Raw genomic sequence first — 15,091 nt, 5'->3', positions numbered from 1 at the left:
TGATTGATAGCCAACATCATCCTCTGGCAGTTAACCCTTTTCTCATCCACATGGGTTGTGGCTGAGAGAACCCCCCAACACACACCCTACCTGTCTACAGTTACCACCCAGTTAATCCCTGCCAGTGGATTACTACACCCAGTAGGTTGAGACTCTCATGATCCTATCATTTCACCTCTGAACTTACTTGAATTGTCTCACACATGAACTTTTGGCAGATACCTCATATTTAAACCATAACAGGTGTCATCAAAACTTTCTAAGCAAAAAGCCATTGAAAAATTATAATTAAATCCCATAATTTAAAAGGTCTTTAGAAATTATCACTTAAATTTCTGAGACACCGGGGACCTAAGAAATTCATTTCAGCTCTCATGACTATCATATCATTTCTGTAAAGACAACTGTAGCACCAGAATAACCATTAAATATTTGCATTCTGCAAATTAGTAGAGCTAATCATTCTAGTATTTTCAGAAGATAGGATTACTAGATATTCCTTTTAATCTATGATAAATATAAGAAAGAATAGTTATACTCATCAGAAGTTAGAAAATTGGTCCACCAATCTCTTCTCTTGTGTTTCTCTAACACACTGCTTACATTCCCAGGCTTTAATGGACTCCCTTAAAATCAGGTTTTATATTAATTTTCCTAAGATAATTTCTTGATGTTTTGGGGAGGAATATGAGCTGTGGATTAGGGAACAAGAAAAGTGAAGATGTCAACAGAATGAAGTGCCTTGAATAATGATAGTGTAAGTCAGCCCTCTGTATCCACATCCACAGATTCAACCAATCACAGATTGTATTTTGGGGAAGGATAATATATATATACTGAACATGTACAGACTTTCTTTCTTGTCATTATTTCCTGAATACAGTATAGTAACTACACAGCATTTATGCTGTATTAGGCATTATAAGTAATTTAGAAATTATTTAAAATATATGGGAAGATATGCGTAGGTCATGTACAAATACTACACCTTTTAATGTAAGGAACTTGAGCAACTGCAGATTTGGGTATCTGTAGGGGGTCCTGGATCAAATCTTTCATGGATACCAAGGGACAACTGTACATGCCAAAAGATGACATACCAATAGTACAAGACATTTGGGTCTTGCTCTGATGTGCCAAATTTGAATTGATTCAAGATGCTCTTGAAATAAGGATCCTTTTCAAACTTTAATGTGCAGATGATGCTAATTGGAAAAAAAAAACTCCAAATGAAATCAAACATAACTGATAAAAGCTGGAAGAACTTCAGAAAGCAACCCCAGTGTTCTAAAGTGTCCCTCAGCTTTGGAAGTGGAAGATTCTTCTACCTAGAGAAGCTATTCCAAGCACAGACATCAATTAAATGAGTGTACTCACTCTTGGTGAGATGTCTCTGCTCATCCCAGTTGGCCTTCTTTTCTTCCTTCTTCATGAGGAATGGAAAATAATGAGCAAAATCAAGTGGTGGTCTTATTCCCTTTATTCAGATTTTTAAAACTTATCATGTTAGATAACTATCCTTGAGTTTTCATCCAATATTTATATGAACTTTATACATTTGTGACATCTTCAGCATTTCTTTTGGGGGTTCTTAATTTCAAATTGAATACTCAATGAAGAGTTCTCAAAACTGTCTCAAACTGAGATAGTTTTTCTTTTTTTCTATATTAAGTTAATAACCTGACACACTATAGCCATCATTCTTTTATGCATTGTTGAACAGAATTTCTGCCTCTCCTCAAATATATGTCTTTTGTCCACCAATTTCTTAATTTGTTCTCTTCTTACTTTCCCTCAACAATCTCTCATTCATCTCCACCACCTATATTTCGGTAGCTTGCCTTTCAAAAAGGTAATTATACATTAGAAGCTTCTAGGGAAGCAGAACTCTGCAAACTTAATAAATAATTCCAGTTTTATTAAAAATGTATCTACTTTTTTAATAAAACACAAAGCAATAGTAGTTTTTAAACATTTTTCATTCTGAGAACTGAAGCAGAAAAATAAAGAACATTAAAATAAAGAAGAGAAAGCAGTTGACTAGGAGTACCAAAGTGGAAAAGTGGAATCTGATAAAACCTGAGGCCTGGAGATGAAGACACCGGGACTAGATTTGGATTTAGAGATTGGAAAAGAAAGTCTACAGGGAGCATGAAATATTCAGGCTGCAATTCTCAGCCCATGTCAATAATACTTAGTCAATGACTTATTTTTCCTTAATTATCACATTTGGAAATGCAGGAAAAGGCTGCCTTCTTCAACATGAACTGCCTGTGCCATCTCATCAGTTTCCCTTATCCAGAGGTAATCCAGCCTTATATTACATGTGGCTTGAAAGAAAGTGCTCCCTTGGGGTTCTTTCGTGAACATAAAAATCCCCAGCAGTACCTGAGATGGTTTCCATTTAGCTTGTTTGTGTGTGTACCTGCTCCCACTATTAAAAAATGACATCCAGTTCAACCTTCCAATCCTCTCTCAGCATTTATTCCATGCTTGGTTTTAAATCAGAGGCTAACTTCCTGCCCTTTTAACATAAAATGACATACTCACAAAAGTAAAGCATTTTCCCAAAGACCACCAACTAGTTAGTGGACAATTCACTTCTAATTTCAATTCAATGTTCTTAGATTGTGTCTCTTTGTATGACATTCAGCATTCCCGAAGAAAATAAATTCCTCCCACAAGGTATAAATGATAAGACTTTAATAAAGAGATGAGTTAAAGAGGTGTAAGCAAGTTAAACAAAGGATGGTGAGGCATCCAAAAACAGAAACAGGAACGTGCATTACCTCCAACACACACACACACACACACAGTAAAGAGAAGGGGCCAGGAAACATCCTTGTGGGAGCTCAGTGAGAGCTGGAGCTGAGGAGAGGAGGAACCCTGCAGGAGGTACAGTGTGGTGGGACAGAGTTCCTGCCAGAGATGAGACATCAAAGAATAGCCTTGTCCTCCCTCTGCTCTCCTGCTGGTGCTTCTCGGTTCCTGTTCCCAACCCAAAGTGGGCCAGTAAAAGATTCTAAGTGATTTATTCCTAAAGAGTCAGTTCCCAGAATCTGAGAGTACAGAATAGATCTGAGAAGTAGGATTAGAGGTTGGAAAAAGGAATACTAACCAGCACACTTTATTTAGGCACTTTTGTGAATTAATGATTCCACTTTCTAAAATAATTCATGCCACTAGAGGTATGGGTTGTTCCAGTTTAAGAGTCCTCTTAACACTTAACTTGAAATTTCATCCTTGTTAGGTCTTATTCATAAAAAGAGGATATGACTCAAATATTCCTAAAACCATAAGACTGTTTTTCTGACCAACCAATTCTTTAGCATCAGGAAATTCAAGTTACTAGCATGGGTTTCCCTGGGAGAATCTAGGGAAACCATGTGGAAACTTTTAATGCTCCTTCTCTTGAGAGACTCCAAGCTGGAGACAGCCCCCACGTTAGTCAGCCTTTTTGTGCCTGTGACCAAAAGACCTGACAAAACAATTTTAAGGAGGAAAAGCTTAAGTGGGGGCTCATGGTTTCAAAGATAGCAGACCACGGACAGCCAGCTACCCCATTACTTGGGGCTCAAAGTAAGAACATCATGGCAATAGAGCATGACGAAGGGAAGCAGCTCAAGACATCACAATAGGAAGCAGAGAACTCTGTCTTATCAGGACAAAATATATACCCCAAGAGCACACCCCCAGGGACCCATCTCTTCCAGCCACACCCTACCTGCCTATAGTTGCAACCCAGTTAATCCCTATTAGGGAATTAATTAACTGATTGGGTTATGACTTTCATAACCCAATCATTTCACCTTTAAACCTCCTTGCATTGTCTCACAATGAGCTTTTGGGGGACACTAATCTAAACCATAACAGGCCCAAACCTGTAATCAACCCAAGGCATTCCAGTTGCAAAACTAAGACTTCCTAAGCACTCACCATCACCATGTCCTATGAACTCCTAGCTTCACTACTCTGAAAACTCAAAGGACCCTTGTGTCTCATCCAAGAGGAACATCCTTCCTTCCCAGATCTCTTCCTTCCCCTCTGGTCTACAGCACTACTTGTCCATACTTTCTATCCTGTGTCTCTAACTGTGCTTCTTATTCTGTCTCTGACATATTTTCATTAACTAAACCAACTATGCAACTCCAATGTATGCAATTTGTGTTACTAACAGAATAAATACATTGAAACTAAATTCTCAAATAAATCCATGTACTTCCATCTCTCAAGTTCTAATATGATCCTCATTCCTCCCCCAGGCTAAAGGTTTTCTCAATAATCAAGAATCGCTAACCTAGAGTCGTTGGGCTACACAGGGGTTAAGCATTGATCCTATTTTAATAGCCTAATACTCACCTGCAAATAGCCCAGACAGAAGGAATTTCCCCTGAGTTTTCATGATTTGGCCTAACCTGGGCCTGTCACAAATGTACAACTGGCACAACCATTGGCTCCAAGATTTCTCATTAAAATGGGACAAAGACATTCTTGGCCAGCCTCACCCATATGGTGTAGAAATTTTATATTGGAATTCATATCTACAAAAGTGTGGGAACCCAAGAAAAGTTCTGTGATATTCAAAGGGAGACTTTGCTAACTCTGATATTTCTTTTCTCAGTGCCTAGCAATTCCATTCACCTCCTTTCCACAGGTGCCTAGTGCTTTTATAGATTCTTCCCCATTTCCCTAGTCAAACTTCTTTTCCAATATTTATTTTCCCTGGAGTATAGATCACTAATAACAATAGTATATTTTCCACCCTGCTTCCATAGTAGAATTTCAATTTAAGCAAGGATTAAAATTAGATAGGCAAGGAGTAAGCCTACAATCTGTGGAGGCTGAGATTGATCCCCCAAAGCAAAAGCCTTTGATACCACATTCCAAATTTCTGACCATCGCTTAGCCTTGACTACTTTGACCTTCTCATGGTAGAATTTTACAAACCCTCTGCATCTCTCCCTGGCTCAGATCCTGGCCTCCTTTGGCTTTTCATTTTTAGTAGGATGTTTTTATCGAGAGCTCCATTTAAAGTGTACAATTCAATGATTTTTACATAGTTAGTATATTTGGTAACACTTAATATGTTTATGTATGGCATGGTATGTTATTTAGTATACTTCTAGAAGAGTTGAACCATTAAATGTTCTCATCTTCAGTGCGTGGTGATTCTGATTTCACTGCATCCTTGCCAGTACTTGTTCTGATCTTTTTTATTACAGCCATCTTACTGGTGATTTTTCACCTGCATTCCCTCATGGATAATGAGTTTGAGCATCATTTTGTTCCTATTAGCCATTTTTGTATCTTCTTTGGAGAAATGTCTATTAAGATTCCATGCCCATTTTCAATTGGGTTACTATTCTCTTCTTTATTGAATTGTTTAAGTGTTCTTTATATTTTTAAATATAAGTCCCTTGTCAGATATATGATTAACAATTTTTTTTTCTTCAGCATTGTTTGTACTCTCTTTTCTTTCTTGAGAGTATGTTTTGAAGCACAAGAGTTTTTAACTTTATGAACTCCAAGTTATCTACATTTTGTTTGTCCCAGACATTTACCCTTCTATTTACTTTTAAGAAGATTATAGTTTTATTTGTTAAATTTGGCACTATTATTCATTTTCAGTTAATTTTTGTGTACAGTGAAGAAAGAGTTCAGTTCCATTCTTTTCCATAGGGTTGTCCAGGAGTCCCAACACCATTCATTAAGAATATTTTCCCATTTGATTGTCTAGCTATTATCTGGGCACCACTGTCAAAAGTTAATTCAACATAGATGTAAGTGTTTACTTATGGATTTTCAACTCAACCTCATTGTTCCTTATATCTCTCTTTATGCCAGCACCATGCTTTCCTGATTACTGTAGCTTTGTAGTAGGTTTTGAAACCAGGACATATAGGTCTTGCAATTTTGTTCTTTTTCAAGATTATTCTAGCTCTTCTAGGTTTCTTGAACTTTCATTTAAATTTTAGGAGCAGCTTGTCAATAGGAGCTGGAATTTTATAAGGAGGATATTTAATTTGTAGATCTATCTGAATACTGTTGCTACCTTAACAATATTAAGTCTTCAGATTCATTAATATGATATATATCTTTCTACTTAATTAGGACCTCTTTAATCTTTTTGAGTTGTTTTAATAATCAGATATAAGCCTTGAAATTCTTGCATCAAATTTATACCTAAGCATTTTATTCTTTTTGATGCAGTTTTAAATGAAATTGTTTTCTCAATTTAATTTTCAGATTTCTCTTTACTAATATATGAAACCCAATTGCTTGCTATATATTGCTGAATCTTGCAACCTTGTTCAATTTGTTTATTACTTCCCATAGTTTTATAGCTTTTTTAGTGGATTCCTTAGGATGGACTTTTTTTTTTTTTGGTAGTGGGAATCGTGCATGCTGAAAAAGTGTTCTATCCCAGAGCCACATACCCCAAGTCTCTTTTTTTAAAATCTTAGTTTGAGACAAATTCTCAACAAGTTGCTCAGGCTGGCCTCGAACTTGGAATCATCCTGCTTCAGTCTCCCATGTACCTGGGATTACAGGTGTGTGCACCACCATGCGCAGGCTTGAATTTTCTTTATTCAAGATTATGTCATCTTAAAATAAATATAGTTTTACTTCTTCCTCTCTAATCTCAGAGACTTTTATCTCTTTTTCCTGCCTAATTGGCCTGCCTCCAAACCTCCAGTATAATACTAAATAGAAATTATACAAGAATAGAAATTACAAGAATGCTTAAGGAGAAAACATTTAGCCTTCACCATGAAGTTTGATTTTAACTGAGTTTTTGTAGATTCCCTTAATTTAGGCTGAGGAAATCCCCTTCTACTCCAGGTGTGTTGAATGTTTTTATCCTGAAGTGAAGTTGTTTTTGCCAAATGCCTTTTCTGAGTATATGAAAAAGATTTCTTGGTTTTTGTCCCTTATTCTATTGACATGCTGGGTTTAATTTGTTTTAAAATGCTAAACTCTCCTCAAATTCCTGGGATAAAATCTACTTGATAATGTACAGTTTTTTTGGTTTTGTTTTTTTTTTAATATACGCTACTGAATTTGGTTTGCTAGAATTTTGGCATCTATAGTCATAAAAGATATTGGGCTGCAGTTTTGTTTGTGCTATGGTTTAAATATATTCTCCTCCAAATTTCATGCTGAAACTTAATCCCCACTGTGGTCATAGAACGAGGAGGGGGTTTTGGGGAAAGTGATTAATTCATGAGGGTAGAGCTGTCATGAATAGATTAGTTCTTTATAAAAGGGCTTTAGGGAATTCACCTAAGACACTTTTGCCCTTCCTCCTTCTGTCATGTGAGGACACAGTGTTTGTCCTTCCTGGAGCATGCATTAACAGGGCTACATCTTCAAAGCAGAGAACAGGGGGCCCTCAACAAACACCAAACATGCCATTGACTTTTATCTTGGACTTCCTGAGCTCCAGAACTGTGAGAGATAAATTTATGTTCTTTATATAGTCTCAGATATTTTGGTATAGCAACACAAATGGATAGTTTGGTTTATTTTCTTATGTTGTCTTTGATTGGTTTTGGTAAATGGTACTACTAGATTCACAGAACAGATGGGAAATGTTTTCTAGTAATTTTGAGGAAGAATTTGTTTTTAAAAATTGATATTAATTCATCTGAAAAGATCTGGTAAAATTCACCTGTGAAATCATCTGTGCATGATATTCCTTTTGTCAATAATTTCTGATTATTAATGTAATCTCTCTAGTTCATGCAGGTCTGTTCAAATTGTCTGTTCTTGAGTTCAATTTAACAGTGTATGTTCTTCTAGAAATTTGTCCATTTCAATTAAATCTCAAAATTTTTTGGCATGCAGTTGCTCATATATTTCCTTATAATCCAATTACCACACAGTCAGTGATAATGTCTCTCATTCCTGATTAATGTAATTTGAGTCTCTGTTCTCGGTCAGTTTAGTTTAACATTTGTCAATTTTGTTGATGGTCATACTACACACACTACAGTAGTGATGACATACCCACCTTGACTGGATTTTTTTCATTCACCTTAAATGTTACCTGTATATCATTGGACTTATACCTGCCATTTTTGTCTGTTTTCTCTCTTTTGTCTTTTGGGTTCCTCTATCCATTTTTTATTCTCTTCATTTTACATTAAGTATATATTTTTCTAGTGAAAAATTTTAATTTCTTTAATAATTTTTGTGTTGTACTGTTTGGTGTATTAGTCATCGCTCTAGTGCTTACCATATACATCTCAAGTTACCAGAATCTGCTTTATACTTATATAACTTAATTCTAATGAGATATAGAAACATTGCTCCTAAATAACACTATTCCCTCTTTCCCCTTTTTGTTTAGATATATATATTATACACATATAATTCATTGCTTCAATTATTACTTTATATAATTCTATGTCTTTTAAAGAAATTGAGGTAATACAGGAGAGTAAATGTATATTTATAGAGTTTGTTTTATTACCCTTTTTAATCATTTTTGCTTCTTTTAATTTGTTCTTTTAGATTCAAGTTTCCATTTGATGTTTACTCCAATATAGCTGTGCTCCCAACTACCTCCTTTGTTCTTTTATTGTCAAATATGTCACATTTATATGCTATCCACCCAACAAATATTAGTATACACACTTTGTATTATACAATAGCTTTAATTCATTTGAAAGAATTATCTTCTACAAATCTTTTTCCAGTGCTTTTTGTTTTTACATGTGAATTTGAATAACTACCTGGGAATAGATGTTTTCAACCTGAAGAATCTCTTCAGTATTTCTAACAAAGTGGGTCTTCTAGCCACAAATTCTCTGTTTTATTCATCTTGAAATGTCTTTATGTCATCTTAGGGATGTTGAACACTTTTTTATATATTTATTAATTGCCTGTATATCTTCTGTAAAGTGTCTGTCCAGTTCCTTGGCCCATTTATTGATTGGGTTCTTTGTATTTTTGGTGTAAAGTTTTATAAGTTCTTTATAAATTGCAGCTTAATTCACAATAGCTGGTTTGTGGAACCAATCTAGATGTCCTTCAGCAGATGAATGGATAAAGAAACAGTGGTATATATACGCAATGGAATATTATTCAACCATAAAGAAGAAGAATATTATGGCATTTGCAGATAAATGGATGGAATTGGAGAATATCATGCTAAGTGAAATAAACCAATCCCAAAAAAACAAAGACCAAATGTTTTCCCTAATAAGTAGATGATGATATATAATGGGGATGGGGGCATGGGGGTGAGAGAAGAATGAAAGGAACTTTAGATTACATAGAGGGAAATGAAAGGGAGGGGTATATGAAAAAATGGTGGAATGAAACAGACATCATTACCCAATGTACATGTTTGATTACACGAATGGTATGAATCTACATCACGCACAACCATAGAAACAAAAAGATGTACCCCATTTGTGTATAATGAATCAAAATGCAGTCTGTAAAAATAAAAAAAATTTAAAAAAAAAGATCAGTGCTATTGGAAGGATATAATGGGAGAGAAGAGAGCAGTTATTTAGTGACCAATATACTAAATATAGTTGCATTATTATCTTTCCTCATTCTGGTGATAAGAATAAAGAAGAGATGGTAAGTTATTGAGTTATGAATGGAGAAGCAATGCTAAAACATAAAATTATGGAATAAAAACTGAAAGGAAGCAATAATGCTGCAGCTGCACAGTGAACTGGAGCAGCATTCTTATGAGTAGGAATAACTACTGGAGAAAAAGCTTCTAATGGACATCACAATACCTGATCTCAAATTATATTATTGCATGGTATTGGCATCAAAATGGATATGAAGGCCAATGGAATAGAATAGAAGGCGCAGAGACAAACCCCATAGATAGTCATCAACTACTTGACAAAGGCGTCAAAAATATATTTTGGAGAAAATACAGACTTTTTAACAAATGATGCTGAAAAAACTGACCATCTATTTGTAAAAAAAAATAATAAAACTAGGGCTGGGGAGATAGCTCAGTCGGTAGAGTGCTTGCCTTACAAGCACAAGGCCCTGGGTTCTATCCCCAGCACCGTCAAAAAAAAAAAAAATAAAAATAAATAAAACTAGATCCCCTGCCTCTTACCTTGTATGAAAGTCAATTCAAAATGGATCAAAGACTTCAGATCCAATTAGACCAGAAACCATGCAAATGCTAGAAGAAAACATAGGACCAACACTCCCTCGTATAGGTGCTAGGACCAACTTCCTCAACAAGACCCTTAAAGTTCAAGAAAAACCAAGAATCAATAACTGGGATGTCATCAAATTAAAAAGCTTCTGCACAGCAAAGGAAACAAAATCAAGAAGAAAAAAGCTATATAATGGGAGAAAATATTTACCAGCTACTCCTCTGACAGGGGATTAATAACCAGAATATATAAAGTACTCGAAAAACTCAATGCCAAAAAACAAACAGACCAATCAATAAGTGGGCTAAAGAACAAAACAGACATTTCTCAAAAGCAGAAACACAAATGGCCAACAAACATATAAAAATGTTCAACATCTCTAGTAATCGGGGAAATGCAAATTAGAACAACATTAAGATTTCATCTCACTCCAGTCAGAATGACAGTTATGAAGAACACAAATAATAATGAATGCTCACAAGGATATTGGGGGAAAAATACACTCATACATTGTTGGCGGGACTGAGAATTAGTACAGCCACTCTAGAAATCAATGTGGAGATTCCTCAAAATACTAGGAATGGAACCACCATATGACCCAGCTATCCCACTCCTTGGTATTTATCCAAAAAATGATAATCAGCACACTATAGTGATAAAGTCACTTCAATATTTATAGCGGCACAACTCACAAATTATAGAATCAATCCAGATGTTCATCAATAGATGCATGGATCCATACACATGGAATTTTATTCTTCCATCAAAGAAGTATTGAATTATGGCATTTGCCAGTAAACAGATAGAAATGGCGAATGCCATGCTAAGTGAAATAAGCCAGACTCAGAAAATCAAGGGTCAAATATTTTCTCTCATATGTGGAAGCTAGAGTAAAATAATGGAAAGATGGTGGGGGCAGGAGGAAGGACTGGCTATCAGAAATACATAGGGAAGATCAGTGGAGGAGAAGGAGATCAATAGGGAGGGAAGATAGGAAAGGGGAGGAAATATGGAATGAATTTAACAAAATCATGTTATATTCTTATGTAAAATTATAACAGAGTATTCACTTTTATATAAATGTAGAAAATACCAATAAAAAGAAAGAAAGAAAGAAAGAAAGAAAGAAAGAAAGAAAGAAAGAAAGAAAGAAAGAAAGAAAGAAAGAAAGAAAAGAAAGAAAGAAAGAAAAGAAAGAAAGATGAGTAGAGGAGGGAGAATAGGGGGAGGGAGGAGGGAAGGGAAAGGGGAGGAACAGAGAGGAAAATCAAATGCCATGCATGTGTGATTTTTGTCAAAATGAAGTCAACTACTATGTAGAACTGTAATGCTCTAAGAAGAAAAAAGAAAGAAAAGCTTTCTAATGCCTTCTTACAAGATTTGTATTGAGCTAAATTTTTTAATATGGTAAAGAGTATAGCTAATACTGGTGTTGTTCTTCCCATATTCTACAAGTAAGCATGAGGCCCAAGTTTTCAGGACTTGAAAAGAAACCTCTTAAGATCACATCTATAACAATATTCAAATCCAGGTCTATCTCACAGCAAAGTTTGTACTCATATACATAGACAGGATTATGCTTGCATCACCACAGGGAAACAGTAAGGCTGCCGAGTGTCATAGTGTCATAGAAAGGGATAGATTGCAACCTCCTCTCTTTATTCACTGCATGATTTAAAATAACAGATTAATTTTCCTGAAATTCTTTCATCTCATCTGCACAATAGGGATAATAACGCAAGATTATCTAAGGGAGGGAGGGCATTAAACATAACAGGAAGAAAATAACAAAATACGGCATAATTCTGATTTATTTCCTGTCTTTATAAGATGAAGTTTTCCGGAGTCAGCAGTTTGCAGCCTTAGTGGCATCTAAAGTGTTTTAGATGCGGGCTTTGGAGGAGTCTCTGAATTATGCTCTTGGAGCAGGTGACCTCTTCAAGGTCAACGATAACTCTGAATATGTGGAGACTTATAGCAAAATGCATTGGTCACTATACCAAATAATGTGTGGAAAATGCAGATTCGCCTGAAGGAGAAAAAAAAAAAATTGACCAGAGGCTGGAAGGCATTGTGAATAAAATGTTCCAGCGATGTCTCGATGATCACAAGTATAAGCAGGCTGTCGTCATTGCTCTGGAGACACGGAGACTAGATGTCTTTGAGAAGACCATACTGGAGTCAAATGATGTCCCAGGAATGCTAGCTTATAGCCTCAAGCTCTGCATGTCTTTAATGCAAAATAAACAGTTTTGGAATAAAGTACTAAGAGTTCTAGTTAAAATCTACGTGAACTTGGAAAAACCTGATTTCATCAATGTTTGTCAGTGCTTTATTTTCTTAGATGACTCTCAGGCTGTGTGATATCTTAGAAAAACTGGTAAAGGAAGACAACCTCCTGATGGCTTATCAGATTCGTTTTGATTTGTATGAAAGTGCTAGCCAGCAGTTTTTGTCATCTGTAATCCAGAATCTTCGAACTGTTGGCACCCCTATTGCTTCTGTGCCTGGATCCACCAATACGGATCTGTTGCAGGATCAGAGAAAGACAGTGACTCGATGGAAACAGAGGAAAAGACAGGTAGTGTGCTTTCAGGAAAGACACCAGATGCCAGTCCACAGCCCAAGAACCAGGCTTTGAAAATGATTAAAATTTTAAGCAGTGAAATGGCTATTGAGTTACATCTGCAGTTCCTACTACAAAATAACAACACAGACCTCATGATTCTAAAAAACACAAAGGATACAGTATGGAATTCTGTATGTCACACAGCACCTGTTATAGCAAACTCCTTTTTGCACTGTGGGATGACCAGTGACCAGTTTTTGAGAGATAATTTGGGATGGTTGGCCAGAGTCACTAATTGGGCAAAATTTACTGCTACAGCCAGTTTGGGTGTGATTCATAAGGGTCATGAGAAGGAAGCATTACAGTTAATGGCAATGTACCTTCCCAAGGACACTTCTCCAGGATCAGCCTATCAGGAAGGTGGAGGTCTCTATGCATTGGGTTTTATTCATGCCAATCATGGTGGCAACATAATTGATTATTTGTTTAATCAGCTAAAGAATGCTAGCAATGATATCGTTAGACATGGAGGCAGTCTGGGTCTTGGTTTGGCTGCCATGGGAACTGCACACCAGGATGTGTATGATTTGCTAAAAACAAACCTTTATCAGGATGCTGCTGTGACAGGAGAAGCAGCTGACCTGGCACTAGGTCTGGTTATGTTGGGCTCTAAAAATATCCAGGCTATTGAAGACATGGTTGGATATGTACAAGAAACTCAGCATGAGAAGATTCTACGTGGGTTTGCAGTCGCCATTGCTTTAGTGATGTCTGGGAGGATGGAAGTGGCCAATGCGCTCATTGAATCTCTGTCGTGATAAGGACCCAATTCTTCGAAGGTCTGGAATGTTTTCTGTCGCCATGGTTCACTGTGGCTCTGGTAACAACAAAGCCATTCGACGCCTGCTGCATGTTGTTGTAAGCCGTATTAATGACGATGTCAGGAGGGCAGCAGTGGAATCACTCGGATTCATTCTATTCAGGACCCCTGATCAGTGTCCAAGTGTTGTTTCTTTGTTGTCAGAGAGTTACAACCCTCATGTGCACTATGGAGATGCAATGACCCTGGGGATCTGCTGTGCTGGTACAGGAAACAAAGAAGCAATTAATTTGCTAGAACCAATGACAAATGACCCTGTGAACTATGTGAGACAAGGCGCTCTCATAGCTTCTGCTCTCATCATGATCCAGTAGACTGAAATCACTTGTCCAAAGGTGAATCAGTTCAGACAGCTATATTCCAAAGTCATCAATGATAAGCATGATGATGTCATGGTCAAGTTTGGTGCTATTCTGGTCCAGGGCATACTGAATGCAGGTGGTCATAATGTCACAATCTCTCTACAGTCCAGGACTGGGCACACTCATATGCCTTCTGTGGTTAGTGTCCTTGTCTTTACCCAGTTCTGGTTCTGGTTTCCTCTTTCACACTTTCTGTCATTGGTTTATACCCTAACCTGTGTCACTGACCTGAACAAGGACTTAAAGATGCCAAAAGTTCAATATAAATCCAACTGTAAACCATTCACATTTGCATACCCTGCCCCTCTGGAAGTACCAAAAGAAAAAAAGGAAAGAAAAGGTTTCCACTGCTGTATTATCTATCACTGCCGAAGCTAAAAAGAAGGAAAAAGAAAAGAAAACAAAAAAAGAGGAGAAAATGGAAGTGGATGAGGCAGAGAAAAAAGAAGAAAAAAGAACCTGAGCCAAACTTCCAGTGTTTGGATAACCCAGCTCGAGTGATACCTGCCCAGCTGAAAGTCCTAACCAGGCCAGAGACCCAGAGACCAGCCTTTCAAACCTCTCTCTATTGGAGGCTTCGTCATTCTGAAGGACACCAATGAGGACATTGAAGGGCTAGTGGAACCTGTGGCAGCACATGGCCCAAAAATTGAGGAAGAGGAGCAAGAGCCAGAACCCCCAGAGCCATTTGAATATATTGATGATTAAGAACAAGAAATCTCATTTGCTCATCTGAGGACAACTCTCCAGGCTCATATTGGAAATGCCTAAATGGAGTTCTTCTGAGATCTGCTACTCAATGCATGCATCATTGCCTCTGTGCTGACCCGAAGAACCTTGACTCCAAGTCTTTGGTTGAAAAGAAGATGTATGACTATTTAGTGTGCTCTTTCACAGAACTTGATTTTCAAATAAATATATTAAAATCTCCAGTGGAAAAAAAAAAGAGTTATCTTAATATCCATTTTAAAACACATTTGCAGTCATTATATTTTGATTCTGTTCTGAGTGTCAATTGAGGAATTAAGAAATGAAAAGTTGAAAATAAGCAAAATACATTTTATTAGAAAATCTAAAGTTAAGAAGAAAAATGCGTATATTATCTTTGTTATTTGGGCTCTGCTCAAACTACTTT

At 36.6% G+C, this 15,091-nt stretch overlaps 1 pseudogene across 1 annotated transcript; it reads left to right on the top strand.

Moving 5' to 3' along the window:
* The first annotated feature begins 11,605 nt into the window (after positions 1 to 11,605).
* LOC306666930 (26S proteasome non-ATPase regulatory subunit 1-like) lies at positions 11,606 to 14,882 on the top strand (annotated as a pseudogene). The gene is made up of 2 exons: positions 11,606 to 11,693; positions 11,976 to 14,882. The product of its transcript is annotated as a 26S proteasome non-ATPase regulatory subunit 1-like (transcript).
* The last annotated feature ends 209 nt before the right edge of the window (positions 14,883 to 15,091 follow it).

The sequence above is a fragment of the Sciurus vulgaris genome (assembly GCF_902686455.1).
Source record: "Sciurus vulgaris genome assembly, chromosome: 7".
Lineage (NCBI taxonomy): Eukaryota > Metazoa > Chordata > Mammalia > Rodentia > Sciuridae > Sciurus > Sciurus vulgaris.
Note: the sequence above shows the minus strand (reverse complement) of the source record. Positions and strands in the feature narration are given on the sequence as shown.